Source organism: Camelus dromedarius, chromosome 10 (genome assembly GCF_036321535.1).
Source record: "Camelus dromedarius isolate mCamDro1 chromosome 10, mCamDro1.pat, whole genome shotgun sequence".
NCBI classification, from domain to species: domain Eukaryota; kingdom Metazoa; phylum Chordata; class Mammalia; order Artiodactyla; family Camelidae; genus Camelus; species Camelus dromedarius.
Window position 1 is genome coordinate 10,466,499 of NC_087445.1, and position 17,598 is coordinate 10,484,096.

General features: G+C 37.5%; 1 long non-coding RNA gene across 2 annotated transcripts in view; it reads left to right on the plus strand.

Moving 5' to 3' along the window:
- Window positions 1-17,598, plus strand: part of LOC116151285 (uncharacterized) — an 826,846-nt gene that overhangs the window by 56,598 nt on the left and 752,650 nt on the right. Inside the window, exon 4 of one of the 2 annotated variants that reach the window (XR_010382609.1) lies at window positions 7,790-7,949. The exons of the other annotated variant lie outside the window; for it this stretch is intronic. This is a non-coding gene — a long non-coding RNA (uncharacterized LOC116151285). The remainder of the gene's footprint in view (window positions 1-7,789; window positions 7,950-17,598) is intronic. 2 annotated transcript variants of the gene reach the window in all.

A 17,598-nucleotide genomic window follows, 5' to 3' on the forward strand; every position in this document is an offset into this window, starting at 1 on the left:
ACAATGTAACAACAGTGATAATATTGTACTATATACTAAGACTTTTTAACATGCATTATCTCATTTAATTTTCACAACTCTTGAGTAAGTATTATTTTGGTGATATACATTTTATAGGCTTAAAAAACCACTAAGTTATTTGCCAAAATCACAGAATGTTGGAATTTAAAGCAAAGATGTATCCTCTTAGAGTCTCATTAAATATCCCTTAGCATCTATATTTTGCAATTTGTTGCTTGAACAATGGCCCAGAGCAGGATCAATCACACACAAGTACTTCCAGATGCTGGGAGGAATTGCAGAGTGTGGCAAGCATGCATTGCTTTGGGTACAATGAGTTCTTTCTCTTTGTTCAGAAGATCATCTATGTCTGAGGTTCATATATCTGCAACTGAGGGCATATTAACAGAATAGCTAAAATGCTGACAGTAAAATTGGTGGTAAATGATAGGTCAAAGGATTATAATAGGGTAAATTAACTGCAAAATGAGAGAACAAGAAAGGTTAATTTTGCATTTTGGCATTGTTTTAAATTCCTTTCTATTCAATTTAGTTCCGCTCTGTTTTCTTTGAATGTTTTTGGCTACATTTGCTGCTCTCTACTTGAGAGGCTTGCTGATTGTAACTTCATGCCTTTCGTCAAATTACACTGAAATTTTGTATTTGTATTCCTGAGGTGCATTGAAATTTCAGATATTAATTTGCCTGCATTATTTCCACATTACTTATCTTTTTCTTGGTTTTAGAAGACTTACAAAAATGGTAGTACCATTTACCAAAAAATGTTCAGCAAGTCCTTCTAAGTGTTTAAAGGATGACTCTGAAAAGAATTTCCTTTTTCTTGTGGCTGAATAATATTCCATTGTGTTTGTGTGTGTCTAAATGTTTTTTTTTGTTTGTTTGTTATATTCACTAGTTTATTTTTTTAGATTCCACATATAAGTGATAACAATCTGTTTTTGTCTTTCTCTGTCTCACTTATTTCACCAAGCATAATGCCATCCAGGTCCATTCATGTTGTTGCAAATGGCAAAACTTCATTCTTTTTGTGGCTGAGTAATATTCCATTGTGTATATACACTAGATCTTCTTTGTCCATTCATCTGTTGATGGGCATTTATGTTGTTTCCATGTCTTGGCTATTGTAAATAATGATTCTATGAAAATTGGGGTCCATGTATCTTTTCAAATTAGTGTTTTTGTTCTCTTCAGATATATACTCAGGAGTGGATTGCTGGGTCATATGGTAGTTCTATTTTTAGTTTAGTTTTTTTTTTTTAGGACTTTCCATACTGTTTTCCATAGTGGCTGCACAAATTTACATTCCCACCAACAGCATACAAGGGATCTCTTTTAACTACATCCTCATGAACATTTGTTTGTGGTCTTTTTGGTGATAGCCATTCTTTTTTTTTTTTTTAACATTTTTTATTGATTTATAATCATTTTACAATGTTGTGTCAAATTCCAGTGTAGGTGATAGCCATTCTGACAGGTTTGAGGTGATACCTCATTGTGATTTTATTTTACATTTCTCTAATAATTAGTGATGTTGAACATCTTTTTATGTGCCTGTTGGCTATCTGTATGTCTTCTTTGGAAAAATGTCTATTCAGGTCTTCTGCCCATTTTTTAATCAGATTATTTGCTTTCTTGATATTGAGTTGTATGCACTGTTTATATATTTTGGGTATTAACCTCTTATTAGTCCTGTCATTTGCAGATATCTTCTCCATTCAGTAGATTGTCCTTTTGTTTTGTTGATGGTTTCCTTTGCTGTACGAAGGCTTTTAAATTTAGGTTCCATTTGTTTATTTTTGCTTTTGTTTCTTTTGCCTTAGCAGACAAATCAAAAAAATATTGCTATAGTTTATGTCAAAGAGTATTCTATGTTTTCATATAGGAGTTTTATGGTTTCTGTTCTGGAATCCATTTTGAGTTTACTTTATATATGATGTAAAAAATTGTTCTAACTTTTTTCTTTTACACGTAGCTGTTCAGTTTTCCCAGCACCATTTATTCAGGAGACTGTCTTTTCTCCATTGTGTATTTTTGCCTTCTTTGTCATAGATTAATTGACCGTAAGTGAATGAGTTTAGTTCTGGGCTCTCCATTCTGTTCCATTGATCTGTGTGTCTGTTTTTGTGCTAGTAGTGTACTGTTTTGAATACTTTGTAGTATAGTTTGAAGTCAGGAAGCATGATACCTCCAGCTCTCCTCTTCTTTCTCAGGATGGTTTTGGCTATTCAGGATCTTTTGTGTTTCCATAGAAATTAAAAAAAAAATTTCTAATTCTGTAAAGAATGTCATAGGTATTTTGATAGGGATTGCATTGAATCTGTAGATTGCCTTGAGTGGTATGATCATTTTAACAATAGTCTTCGAATCCAGGAACACGATGTATCTTTCCATCTGTTCATGTCATCTGTAATTTCTTTTATCAGTGTTGTAGTTCCAAATACATGTCTTTTACCTTCTTAGGTGGGTTTATTCCGAGGTATTTTATTCTTTTTGATGCGACGGTAAATATCTCCTTAATTTGTCTTTCGGATAGTTCATTGTTAGTGTATAGAAATGCAACAGATTTCTGTATATTAATTTTGTATCCTGCAACTTTACTGAATATATTGATGAGCTCTAGTAGTTTTCTGGTGGTGACTTTAGGATTTTCCATGTATGGTATCATGTCATCTGCAAACAGTTACAGTTTTACTTTTTCCTTTCCAATATAGATTTATTTCTTTGTCTTGTCTGATTGGTGGGGCTGGATTTCCAATATTATGTTGAATGAAAGTGAAAAGAGTGGGCATCCTTGTCTTGTTCCTGATCTTAGAGGAAATAGTTTCAGCTTTTCACCATTGAATGTGATGTTATCTGTGGGCTTATCATATATGGCCTTTATCATGTTGAGGTATGTTCCTTCTATACCTACTTTGTTGAGAGTTTTTATCACAAATGAATGTTGAATTTTGCCAAAAGCCTTTTCTGTATCTATTGAGGTGATTATGTGGTTTTATTCTTCAATTTGTTAATGTGGTTTTACCACACTGATTCATTTGTGGATATTGAATCATCCTTATGTCCCTGGGATAAATCCCACTTGATCATGGTGTATGATCCTTTCAGTGTATTGTTGGATTCAGTTTGTTAATATTTTGTTGAGGATTTTTGCATCTCTGCTCATCAGTGATATTGGTCTGTAATTTTCTTTTTTGTGATATCTTTGTCTGATTTTGACATCAGAGTGATGCTGGTCTTTTACAAAAAAAACTTTTTGGTGGGGGAAGTAATTAGGTTTGTTTGTTTGTTTGTTTATATATTTATTTTAATGGAGGTACTGGGAATTGAACCCAGGATCTCATGCATGCTAAGCATGTGCTCTACCACTTAGCTATGCCCTTCCCCTGATGCTGGCCTTTTAGAATGAGTTCAGAAACATTTCTTCCTCTGCAATTTTTTGGAATATTTTGAGAAGGATAGGTGTTAACTTTTCTCTAAAAGTTTGGTAGAATTCACCTGTGAATTCTTTGATGGTCCTGGATTTTTGTTTGTTGGGAGTTTTTAAATTACTCATTCAGTTCCATTACTGGTAATTGGTCAGTTCATATTTTCTGTGTTTTCCTAGTTTAGTCTGGAGATTGTATGCTTATAGAAATTTGCCCATTTCTTCTAGGTTGTCCATTTATTGGAATACAGTTGTTTGTGGTCATCTCTTATGAGTCTTTGTATTTCTGTGGTATTGATTTAACTTCTTTTTCACTTTGATTTTTATTGATTTGGGCCCTCTCTCTTTTTTCTTGATGAGTCTGGCTAAAGGCTTATCTCTTTTATTTATCTTTTCAAAGAACCAGCTCTTAGTTTCATTATGTTTTCTTTTTTCTTTCTTTCTTTCTTTCTTTCTTTTTTTTTTTTTTTTTTTTTGGTCTCTGTTTCATTTATTTCTACTTTGATTATTATAATTTCTTTCCTTCAATTAACTTTTTTTAAAAATTCTTTTTCTAGTTCCTTTAGGTGTGAGATTAAGTTGTTTATTTGAGGTTTTTCTTCATTTGGAGGTGAATTTGTATTGCTAAAATTTCCCTGTTAAAACTGCTTTTGCTGAGTCCCATAGATTTTGGATCATTGTGTTTTCATTTTCTGTGGTCTCTAGGTATTTTTCTGATTTCCTCTTTGAGTTTTTCAGTGATCCATTGGTTGTTTAGTAGCATATTGTTTAGTCTCCATGTGTTTCTGTTTTTTGCAGTTTTTTTTCTTGTGGTTGATTTCTACTTTCATAGTCTTGTGGTTGGAAAAGATGCTTAATATGATTTCAATTTACTTAAATTTATCAAGGCTTTTTTTGTGTGTGTCCTAGCATGTGATGTATTTGGGAGAATATTCCATGTGCATTTGAGAAGAATGTGTAGTGTACTGCTTTTGGGTGGATGTGTATGTATATTTTTAATGGCTGATTAATATTTCTATGCATGTGTTATATATTTATCATATTTTCTCTATACATTCATTCATTGAAGGACATTTAGGTTGTTTCTATATCTTGGCTGTTGTGAATAATGCTATAATAAACATGGGAGTATAGATATCTCTTCAAGATATTTAATTTATTGATAGAAATATTTTTGTAAATCGAATATTGGCAAGTATGTGAGAAAATGAATGCTTTTTTATTCTTCTGACGGGAATGGCTATAGGCATGAACTTTATGGAGGGAACCTGATAATGTGTAACAAAGTCCTTAACAGGTTCCTCAAAACCTGTAGGAGTTTATCCCATGAAAAAGCATCAGATATTTGATCAAAGATTTGTGATCTTTGACATAAGACATTTATCACATTATTTATAATAGTTAAAAATTGAAAGAAACCAAAACATCTAATACATGATAACATGCAAGTATTAAAAGTGATATTTTTGAAGATATTTAATAGGATATTAATGATATTAAAATTAAAACTATATATATAATTGGATAATTTTGAATTTATAGAAATGTTTCATATACACAAGTATACTATTTGAAGAAAGATGAGAACAAATACAGTGAAGTGTTTAAAGAGGTGGAAACAGTGTGTGTGATTTTAACGGTCTTTTTTTATTATGCTTGCTGTTCGTTCACTCCAGAATTGTTTGCAATGAGTATATAATATTTCATGATTAGTTAAATGTGTTATATTAAAAATAGCTTCGTAAGAATAGCAGTCTAATATTACTGTGTAGAAAGTATTTCTCCCAGGCCCATTGAACTTTGAATAATGGTATATATAATTTAGAAAGCCAAGATGGGATTTTAAAATTTCTTTGGACTATTTGTTGGTCACTCAACAATAGAACATCCAACAGAACAAGTGTGTCTCTAAAACCATACTAAAGTCCATGCATCTTCCTTGTTGTCTCTTTCCAGCAGTGTAAGATAATTCTATTTGTGATTGCAAATAATTGTTTCATTATAGTATCAGCCAGCCTTATATTCTTGAATAAATCAAAATTTTCAACACGAAGAGAGGTTAGTTCAGTCAAGTTATGCATCATACAGACATTGATGCCACAGGACCTGAGCATCTGTCTATACCAGGGTCTGGTAGCTTTCATGAAGAGCAGGTTTGTTTGCAGCAATACATGATTCATTTAAGGAAATGTGGTGTTTTTAGACACACCCTCACAGACCGCGTGAATGACATTTTCAGTGCTGTCAGTGCATAACCTGAATAACCATCGACAGCAGCTTTGAATGCTCAGAAATTTCATTGTCAAACCTGAAATGGGACAACAACTCATGAGCACAGGTTTTAAAAAAATGGAAAGTATGTAACTGAAAATGGCCACAAATGAATTAGAAACATCTTTAGATTCTCAATTAAAGAACACATCACTTAAATATTCTTTATGGTACTTAAGGATAGAGAGATGGACATAATTGTATGAATAGATCTGTATTCCTTTTCATTTACATTAAATTTATTGTCTACATTAAAATATAATTGACTGCACTTTAGAATGAAAAGATGGTAATACCTGGCACTTAATCATTAAAATATTATTTCTTCATTTTGATAGTGAGTAAACTGAGCCTCAGAAATGCTGATTAACTTGTTGAAGGTCACACAGCTCCCAAGCCTAGATTCTAATTCAGCTTCGTCTGCAAGCTACAGGCTTACCCTATGAACACTACATCCCTTTGAGGGAACTTGACTCTTTAAAGGGCACAGAATTGGGTCTTCAACCTGCCCAAAGAGCCCTCCTTCTCCAAGGATGAGCTCAAGACCAAGGTCACCCAGGGGGAAGCAGGGATAATAGTCTTGATTCTGCCACCTGTGGCTGCGAGAAATTTTCCAGGGAAAAGTTGGGTCAGATTTTCTGGTTTGATTGAGTCAGTAGAGACTGTGCTAGGGGCAAAGGGGAGCCATCTTCATTTCCATGTTTGCAGCCTGGCCTCCCAGTTAGGACCTTTCTGCTCATGGAGGCAGATCATGCCAGATCATGAAGGCTTCATCTGGGAAGGAAATTATCTAGGGTTCTTGAATTTACTCGGTTCTTGAATTGACTCTGTTCCTTGGGTCAGTGGTGCTGAACAGGTTGGACTTAGATTTCGTGTATTAGGGACACAGAGTTTTCCTGGTGACACGTGAAAATATTAAGACTATGCCAATTCTCTGTTCCCGTGTTCACTGGTAAGTGTGACAGGCACACTGTAACCCTGCAGCCTGGGAAGGGTCACTGTGTACCCGGTATTTCTCCTAATCATCACCCCGTTGCTCACATCCTGCTCTTTTCCTGCCAACGTTACTTGCCAGGGATTATCTGCTGGCTCTCTGCCCTGATGCCTTCCAGTGCCCGGTGCTGCGTATGCTGAGGGGTCTGCTCTTGCTGCAGTGGGAGGCCCGGATGCGCCTCTGCCAAGGCCACATAAAGAGATCCAGGGACACGCAGAGCAAGAAGCAAGCCAGGCAGGGATCCTGCACGCAGCACAGCTGAGCACCCTGGCTAAAGCCTGGGGCCTGCGCTGATCTCACTCAAGAGTTAAAAATCCAGTAAAAAGGGGTTTTGGTACTCCTTCCTCCTTCCTCTCCCTTCTCAACAAGTAGATTTATTTGTAGGACATGAAACATGCTAGTTGAAAATTACCACTTTGGGTGACATCAGGAATCTTCCCTTAATTTGTGAAACCCTTGTTTCCAGAAATAAGGCATGTTTTGTGGTCAGTAATGGCTTTCAAATAGCTGAATAAAACAGAACCTGTATTGTTTCTTCTTTATTAAAAAGCTTACCTTAGCAAGAACCAATTTGATTATGACCACAGTGGTGCAGAGGAAAATTAACCCCTATTTTACATTGAAAGAACTCCAATATGTAAGTTCAGCCATATTATGTGATTCTCATTGTTTAGAGAGATCAAAATAGTGATTCATTTGTGGATTATTCCTTGGTTGATAGAAAGCTATCTTGGAGGCATTTTTAAAAATAATATATTCAAGGGAAAAAAATGGCTGTTGTATACTATCTACTAATAAGAAAAGGATGATAGATTAAACAAGAGTTACTTTCCCAGGGAAACTGTTAAATATTTATGTAGGACACAGCAAACAAGCACAGTAAGAATGAGTTTTGGCAAGTTAACAGCACAATTTGTCTTTAAAGTGGTTTATAAAAATAAGCTAATTAATCCTCCCACCCTCTGTATAATAAAGTGGAAAAATTGTTACCCTTCCTTTTTTGTTGTTCATCAGCTTAGTTTAATTTGAATAACTTTCAGTTTGAATGCGGTTTTCATCCTCCTTGGTGTCTTCCTCAGTGATAGATTTATTACTGCCTCCTGGAGACCCAAAGATGAGACTGAGTCAGATGGAGCTGGCCAGTCACTGCTTGAGAGCTTATCTGTGACTTTCTGAAGGTGTAAGTGAGTCGGAGCTTCCCGGAGGACCGTGGCTCCAGGCAGGCGGACAGTCCCTATGGTACGTTTCTCACTGCAGGGAAAGGTGAAAGTTAGATTCAATACAAGTGATTTCCATGATTGCAGTAAACCGTTCAAGCATTCTCCTGCCGACGGCCTGCCTTACATTTACATAAACTGACTGTGGCCGTTTATCAACTTAACAACTTTATCAACTCTTTCTCGCAGTTTTATTGAGATATAACTGACATATAACATTGTATTAGTTTAAGGTATACAACATGATGGATTGATATATGCATGTATTAAAAATGAATAATTATAGTTTCTCCTTGTGATGAGAACTTTTAAGATTTACTGTTTTAGCAACTTTCAGATACATAGTATTGTTAACAATAGTCAGCAGGCTGTACATTAAATCCACAGGACTCTTTTATTTTATAAATGGAGGTTTGTACTTTTCGATTACCTTTCTACATATCTCTTGCCTCCCCAACCCCTGGCAACCCCTGACCTTTGGCAACCATGGCAACCATGAATCTCTTCTATGATTCGATTTTTTAGATTCAGCATGTATAATGAGATCTTATAGTATTTATCTTTACCTGTCTGACTTATTTCACTTCGTATAATGACCTTAAGGTCCATCCATATTGTTGCAAATGGCAGAATTTCCTTGTTTGTAATGGATGCATAATATTCCTCTGTGCGCACGCGTGTGTGTGTGTGTGTGTGTGTGTGTGTGTGTGACACACATAGAGAGAGAGAGAGAAAGGTTTTCTTTATCCATTCACCCATCACGGGACACTTCAGTTGTTTCCGTGCCTTGGCCACTGTAAATAATGTTGCAGTGAATATGGGAATACAGATATTTCTTTGAGATAGTGATTTCATTTCCTTTGGATATATACCCAGGAGTGGGATTGCTGGATTATGTGGTGGTCCTATTTTAAATTTTTCCATATGGGGTAAATTTTCATATTTATATAATTTTAAATATACCTGGAAGAATCACAAGAACAGTATAAAGAACGCCTCTAGATTCTCTACTTCAGTTATGCCAGTTGTTTATATTTTACCCCATTTGCTTTATCATATTCTCTCCTCTCTATTGCTCTCATTCTCTTTCCTTTTTTTTCTGAATGTGGGAAATGGATAAGACATAACCTGATTTTCTCAGAGTTCTGAGTATGTAAGTGCTCAATATTTAGAAGATTGGTATATGCTGAAAATAATAGTATTGGCTTGTTTTTAAGACAAGTCTTTAAATAGCAGTAATGTTTAATAGAGCCAAATAATTCAAGAATAAAAAAGCATGCATTTTGCATTTGAAGTAAATCTCTTACATTTAGGGCTAATTCTGCCACATAGTAGGTATTTAAGTATTCAGTGAATAAATGATTATAAATTATTTAAAAGCATAAATATTGCAAAATTGTATTTCTTCTAACACACGTTCTTTCTGCAACAAGGAGATGGATGAGAGTAACTTTTATTCTGTCATTTAGAACATGAGTGTTTAACCCTCCAAACTTGCTTAATAATGCAAGCCACAAACTATAAGTTATCTTTACATTAGTGAATTAAAATGTGTTTTTATTAGCTTCTGCTTAAGCTTAATTCTGCAAAAAGTCATCACAACTGTGGTAAGTCTTAAGTTAACTTCTATTAGTTTGGATTTGGAATCAGGGAATGCATGTGTCTTTAAGAAAGAAGAATACTATGACATAAAAAGTCTAAAATCTTAAGATAAATCTGAAAGGATCTGAATCAAGAATTTTCTTGTCATTACATCATCATTTTTGGTGAGGAAAATGGGGTGGCGTTACTTGTGCTAATGTCTTTTTTGAGAGAAATCTGTAATCAGTTGGATTGTAGAGACAGTTTGGGGTCAAGACGCCTATTTGGCATTCTACTTTCCTTCCAAATAGATAGCAATATTTTATTGTTGACATAATTCATCTATATTGTCATAAGAAGTTAAAATATCATTAGATGAACATTCTGATTATGTCTATATGATCAGATTCAAGAAGACACTGTTATTTGTGGTGGAGACATCTGTAATGATTAATTTTATTTGTCACCTTGGCTGGGCCACGGGGTGCCCAAACATTTGGCCAGTGTTCTGAGTGAGTCTATGAGGGTGTTTCTGGAGAGACTAACATCTAAATTGGTAGACTGAGTAGAACAGATTGCCTTCCCTAATGTTGGTGTGCCTCATCAAATCGAATAGAATAAGAAAGTTGGATAAGAGGGAACTTTACCTCCTGACTGTTGAGGTGGACATTGGTCTCCTGCCCTCGAACTGGAATGTACATTAGTTCTCCTGGTTCTCAGGCCTTCAAACTGGAACTACGGCATTGGCTCTTCCGAGCCTCCAGCATGGTGACTGTAGGTCCTGAGACTTCTCAGCCTCCATAATTGTGCGAGCCAGTTCCTTATAACATACAGCTATCTATCTATCTATCTATCTATCTATCTATCTATCTATCTATCTATCTATCTGTCTACCTATCAATCAATCTATCAACCAATCAATCATCACCTGGAATCAATATCCTATTGATTTGGCTTCTCTGCAGAACCCGGACCAGCTTTAACATCCTTTAGGGCACCTTCTCATTTCACAGTCACTCCTTCTTCTTTGGCATCTGCCTTCCAACCTGCATTGATGGGTCCTATAGCCATTTTCTCCTATTTGACTCCACCTCGCAGACACAGTTGAGTAGCCCAGAGGTGGACATCTGGCTCCGGGTGGGCCTTTCAGATGATTTATCTCAAGAATTTGAAATTAGTTCTAAGAAGGAGAGAGAAAGCATAGTTTCCTACTTGGCCAGCATGTGACATTTAGACTTGGGAGCTGTGGGTGGCTGTTTTCTGGCATGTGGGGGAGAAGCAGAGAAAGCTATTCTGCAAAGAGAACAGAAAGTGTCACTGCTGAAGAACAACGAAGGGGCCCTGACCTTCTGAATGAACTTCTCATTCCTCTTCCCATCACTTCCTCAAGCCTGGATGCTTCTTGCCTTTGGTTTCTTGTAACACCCCTGTATCAGACCCCTTCCCCTCCACCATGTATTTTATCTTTTACTTATGTTAGTTGAAGTTATTTTTATGTACTTGCATTGGTAGGCTAACTAATACACTGGCCTGGACCATTTTTTTACTTCTGCTTGCTTGTTAACTAGAGCTGGTGAGAAAGTCAAAGAAAAGGTGGGGTGGGGATCTGTTCAGGTGTAGCTCACTGAGAAGCAGCCACAAAACTGTCAGTTCTAATTGGAAACCTGCATTTTCATGAAACAACCTAAAGAGTAGCATTAGTTTCTACATTAAGAAAATAATGCTCAAGCCAGAATGTATTACTTATTTTTGAAATGTTGATTTGATACTGTCAGAAGAGACAACAACTACACTGCAAGAATGAATCTTCTCTGTAAATCATTTGGTGTCATGAATTCAGGGTTAAGGTTTGTTTCTTTGTCAAAGGACTACTCAGTAATTGTGAACATGTACAGACATCCTTCTAAGGTGTTAGGACAACACTGCAAAATTCGCTGTGAGAAGTACCTGCAGTTCTCGCCTTGGGATTAAATAAGATACGTGCTCAGCACCTGGCACATAGTGAAGATTCTGTAAATGTCAGCTATTATCTTCAGATTTAGAAGAAAGCAGCTCAAGTGTTCACTCACTTATCTTTGCAATCCCATGTGATTCTTCCCACATGCAATTTAAGCCTTGTTATTTTACTCTGAACCTGTCTGTATGGAGAAGTACCATAATGGATGTGAAGTAAAGCACAGGGCTTCTTGTCAGCATCTAAACAATGGCATTCCTGCTGGAGGATCTCCAGAGCAGGGCAGTTGAAGACAAGGACATAGCATCATTTCTTTCAGTAGCAAAATGTGAGTAGGAATTTGGTGTCCAACTCCAACATCCTAGAACATCAGGACCCACAAATGCTGTACTTAGTCGTTGCCAGTTCCTCCTTCTGCTGGTTCATTATTGATGGTTATGAATGAAGCTGCCAAAGAGAGGAGGGAAGGGAAAAGTGGGCAGAATTCTTGTTAAGGTATTTCTGTTTCTGGCAAATCACTCCTTGGTTATGTAGAGCAACACATTTATCTGGAGGCCTTTTTAAAAAAAGTGAATGTTGCCTTATAACGAATACTAAATAAAACCAATAGATTCCAGATTAATTTTTAATGAGTAGCGGTTGTGTTCTGCATGTAATAATATTGAAATTAATACATAATTAAAGTAGATTTGTACAGAATAGTTCACTTGAGAGTTGAGTAGTGGAGAACAAAATTGAACATCTCTGAAGGCGACCCACAGCTCTGTATCCAGATTTTTCAGACACACAGAGAGGTTAGTGTTTCCTTGAGGCAAAGTCACACTTCCCAGAGGCAGTGGAGATTGTTGAGAACTTTGGCCAGGGCTAAAACCTTCCATGTTATTTCATAGCAGGTGGCACTGGACACTAATTAGGACCAAATTGGCATATGTCACAGCCTTGCCCAGAGTTCTGTCAACCTCACAGTGATGTTTTCTTCTATAATTTCACTGGCTAATGATTTTCACCTTTCTTAAGGCAGGTTGTTGGGTCAGACCTTGTCACTTGGAAGAAGTAAGCAAGTAGTGGTTACTTGGTTACCAATCCACATAGCTTTCAATGTAATTTGAGCTTATTATATTGTAGATATCATACTGGGATAATGGACACTCCCCAAATGACAGGGAAATACACTGGGGGTCCAGCTCCTTGCCCTGCAGCTCCACTGCAGTTGCCTTCATGAAAGCTGTTACCCCTCTGTCCCAGGAAAGTGAGGAAGAGGAGGAACTAGGAGGACGTGAAGCTGGCAGACTTAACAATCCAGCTGTCCCACTTTCCTGCAGAGCCTGCTTAGAGAAGAGTCCTCCAGGGCAGAGCCTCTTAAATTTTAAGGGGGTATGCAAATTACCTGAGAATTTTGTTAAAAAGGGAGACTACATTCTCTTTCTAACTTACTTCACTTCAAATGACAATCTCCGGGTCCATCCATGTTGCTGCAAATGGCATTATTTTATTCTTTTCTATGGCTGAGTAGTATTCCATTGTATAAATATACCACAGCTTCTTTATCCAGTCACCTGGAGATTGTCATTCTCAGTGAAGTAAGTCAGAAAGAGAAAGAAAAATACCATATGATATTGTTTATATGTGGAATCTAAAAAAAAAAAAAAAAAGGACGCAAATGAATTTATCTAAAAAACAGAAACAAACTCACAGACATAGAGAACAAACTCATGGTTACCAGGGAGTAAAAGAGGTGGGAAGGAATAAATTGGAAATTCAAATTTTGCACCTCTTGGGGAGTGATGGAAATGTTAGTTATCTTGATTGTGATGGTGGTTTCATTGCTGTATAGATCTATCAAAATTCATCAAATTGTACATCTGAAGTATGTGTAGTTTACTGTACAGGAATCATAGCAAAATAGAGGTGTTTTAAAAAAGGGAGATTACGATTCAGTAGTTCCAGGGTGTGGCATGTGATTCTGCATTTCTAACTGGCTTCCAGGATGTGCTGCTCCAAGGACCACACTCTGAGTTGCACGGGGCTGACATGGTCTCTGCCTTCCACTTCATCTGTGCTCCAATCTAGAGTCTAGACCGAGACCCCAGACTGATGGTGGAATTCACAGGGACTCTGCGGGAGAGAATTTCCTTTACTCTTTTACTCGTCTCTTGGCAAAGCTGTTGAGCTAGACAGGGTTTTTGCCTAGGGTTCATGGATTACACTGTGGATGAAATGTCTAAAACTATTTCCCATTTCTTGATGACAAATCACTTATTTTTTAAAAAATCATTTATTTTTGTTCTGAAATAATTTACATAACTTACTTATCTAGCTCTAAAATAAAAAAACCTCCTACTTTCATTTTTGCTGTCAAAGTTTCCCCAGAAGACAGAACAGTTTTATATAGTCAAAAGCTAGTTTTGCCTTCACCAAACTGAGAATACAGTATCTTTTCTCCACCTACCCACCTCCTCCCCAGGGATACTGTGAACATCCATATAGATTTTCCAGACCAACCACTGACTGGTCCTGGAGGAAACTAAACCTGTATTATAGTTTCAGACAAATGGGTCAAAGGTCTGTTCTTTATTTAATAAAAACATCAATTCTGAGCCCACAAGTTGCTTTTGCCTTTCTCCCTAAAAAGGACAAGTATGATGATAGGCAGAATTCCATATCAGTACTGAAATCAGGGAAGGGAAAGTAAACATAAAAACATAAAAAAACAGATGGAGGAGGGCTGAAGATAAACAGGTGCTTCCCATAAGCACAAAGGAGGAGCCACTGCAGAAGTGACCAGGTGATCCTAGTCTCAAGCTCTGAAGTGACTGTGGGGAGTTGGTCAGTTTGTTGAGGGGCATAGGGTTGCACTCTAGAACTTAGGCTGTTTCTGTCCATCTACAGAGATATTTTCACAGATTATGCTAAACTAGAAGTCTAGGGCAAGTGAAGGCTTTACAAAATATGAGAGATGCTGGTGTAGTTTAATGTAACTGTGATTAGGAAGGATTCTGAAGAATGATTGGAAGGGAAGGGAAAGACATCAAGACAGACGAATAGGTAAACATGGAGTGATGAGTGGGGTGTGCGTGTCTGTGTCTGGTGGGGTGTGTGTGTGTTTAAGATCACTGACAGTTTCTCAGAAAGAAGGTTAAAAAGAGACAATGCCATAATAATTAGACTTCAGGAGTCTGGCTCTTCTTAGAGTTATTAGAATATGATACAAGCTTGATCAGTATTCCTACTGGGCCTTTTGCTTAGCTTTTAGCGAAGGGTTTATTTCCCTGAAATATGATTCCAATATGATGATCATAAGCCTTGGTTAACTTTAAGACATTTCTCTTCACTTATGAAAAAGGGCTCATCAGCAGTCCCTGCCAAAAATTCATTAAAATACCTTTTAAGCTCCCCTTTAAGGTCATTTTCAGAATTCTTTGCACTGTTAATTAGAAAACTGCAGTTTCCTTTTTTGCTACCAGAAACTCTCTCCAGTAGCATCTTTGACTGTGGCATTTTGCTGACTTCCTTGTTTCCCTGAATTTGACTCTAACAGAATAAATGGCTCTGTTTTTGCTTTGCTGTATTTTCTTTAGCTATTGGTTTTGCAGCCTCGATCGCCGATAATCCTGAAGCTGTCATTTATTAATTTATTGAGATGCTCTTCACATTCTCCACAGAGTCAGAGAAGATGCCAATTAAATTTGTTACTGCAAAAGTGAGATCACAGAAAATGCATTTATATGTTCACAGTACTAACTTCCATCACATTGAATCCCAGTTTCCTGAAAGTACAAAGTGTCTTATATGTAAATTCAATATATACTTATTGCTGCATCTTTGCTGACATTCAGCAAATAACATTCAGTTATTGCCTTCAAGAAAACATGAAGATGAAAAATGTAAACTTTATGTTGTATGTATGAGAGAGATTTCCCGAAGAGGACTCGGGAAACCTAGCGTCCAGTCCCATTAATGGGCCTTGTTTCCACAGCAAGTCAGGGGCAAACACTAAGCCTGAGCTTACAAAACCTGGCCATGCCTCAGAATTACCTGGAGACTCTAAAAATACTGCTTCCTGGACCTGACTCAAAACCTAGCTAATCAGCCTCTCTAGTGTTGGGTCCCAGGAATCTCTATGTGTGTAAATCTCCCTAGAGATTCTGATACCATTATTCCTCTGAACACTGTTTGACAGTCAGTATCTTATCCTGGGAATATACACAAATATTAAAGTATTGTTTGATATAGGCAAAGGTGCTGGTCTAACCAGGACCAGTCCCTTGAGTCTGAGGTGGATGGAGCTGGAACACCTTTTCACCTGTGGATGAGGGATGTGAATTCAGTAGATAGAGGCTGAGGATTCTATCTGGGAAAATGATTAGATTTCAACTGGAATAAAGTCCAAAGCTGGTAATAGAGAAGCAGTGAAGGGTGGGAACAGTGCTGCCATGCTGTTTAACTTCAATTGCAGTTGTATTAGTTATCCATTGCTGTGTAACAAATCACCCCCCACTTAGCAGCTTAAAGCAAGTGATAACTATTTTATCACAGTTTCTGTGGGTCAGACATCTGAGTCTCTCATGTGGTTTCTTTCAAGCTGTTGATTGGGGCTGGAGTCATCTTAAAGCTTGATCTGCTTCTAAGCTCATTTTTGGTGCCTGTTGGCAGGCCTCAGAAAGTCTCCTTCCAAGCTCACTCACATGATTGCTGGCAGGCCTTGGTTCTGGGCCATTAGGTGTGTCAGTTGGCTTTTCCAGAGCCAGTGACTATAGAGAGAGAGGAGAGAAGAGAGAGTAGGAGGAGTGGGGGGGGGGAGTAAAGAGGAGAGAGAGAGAAAGAAAGAGAGAGAGAGAGGGAATATCCTTCAGATAGAAGCTGTAAAAGTCTTATTCTAACCTAATCTTAGAAGTGACATCCTGTCACTTCTGTGTGTTCTGTTATCATAAGTGCATCACTAAGTCCCACCCATACCCAAGAGCAGAGGACTTAGTAATTTAAGAGAGGAAGAGTAGCAGTGAATTTTTAAACCTCTCTTTAAAACCTCCACAATAGTCTGTTTCCTCCCTCCCCTAGTTGTGCAGTGCACAGCTTACACAGCTGCACATGGCAGTCCTGGATGAAAACAGAAAGATCAAGGACTAGGAGTAGAAGATGAGAAAAACCTGAGATTACTCAGAGAAATTCTGGCTAAGAAGCAGGGATGTATGTGAAGCAGTGGAGCACAGTGGGTAAGGGCTTTGTGTTCAGCTTACCTGGTGTGATTCACAGAGCTTCCACTCTCTAGCTCTTGCCAGTAAGTCTCCTCAACCTCTGTTTTATTGGGATGTAATTGACAGTAATTTAACATCTTAAGTTTCAGTTTTTTTTTTAATCTGTATAAAAGGATAATAAATGGGCAATAAATTTTCCAGCCCCCTAAGGTCACTTTTCATATTTAATTCTTCCATGAGCTCTTTTAGTGCCACCACTACAGCATGTCTCAGATTGACTCTCTTTTCTGCATCCCGCTGCCTCCTCCCTAGGCCAAGCCTCTGCCATCTCTGACCTGGGTGGCAGTAATGGCTTCCTCGCCAGTTTCCTCACTTCCACTTTTGCTTTTCTAAGGTTCATTCCCCACACAGAAACCAGAATCATCTTTAAAGGGTACAAGTCAGATCATGCCATACCTCTGCTTAAAACATTCAGTGCTTTCATGTGTTTTTAAAACAGATCAAAATTCCTTGCCATGAATTACAAGGCTCTGCATCATCTGACTATTGCCTAGCTTTCTAGACTCTCTGTGGACCACTCTATCTCTGGTGTCTTTTCTGCTCATCTAGCAAGCAGGCTGTTTGCTACCTCAGGGCCTTTGCACTTGTTCTCCCTGTCTAAGACCATCCATGGCCATATCTTTCATGTTCTTCAGGCCTCAGCTTGGACGTCACCACCCCAGAACATCTCCCCTGATCATGCTCTCTAATGTGGACATTCCCTTCTCGAGGCACTTTTCTCTCTTTAATTATTTTCCTTCCTGGTACCATCATTATCTGTAATCATCTTGGTAATTTTTTTCTTATTTATTACTGTCTCTACCCACCTGAAAAGCACACTCCATGAGGAAAGTGCTCTATTTGGTTTGCTTTTTGTTGTATCCTTAGGGGTCAATCCCATT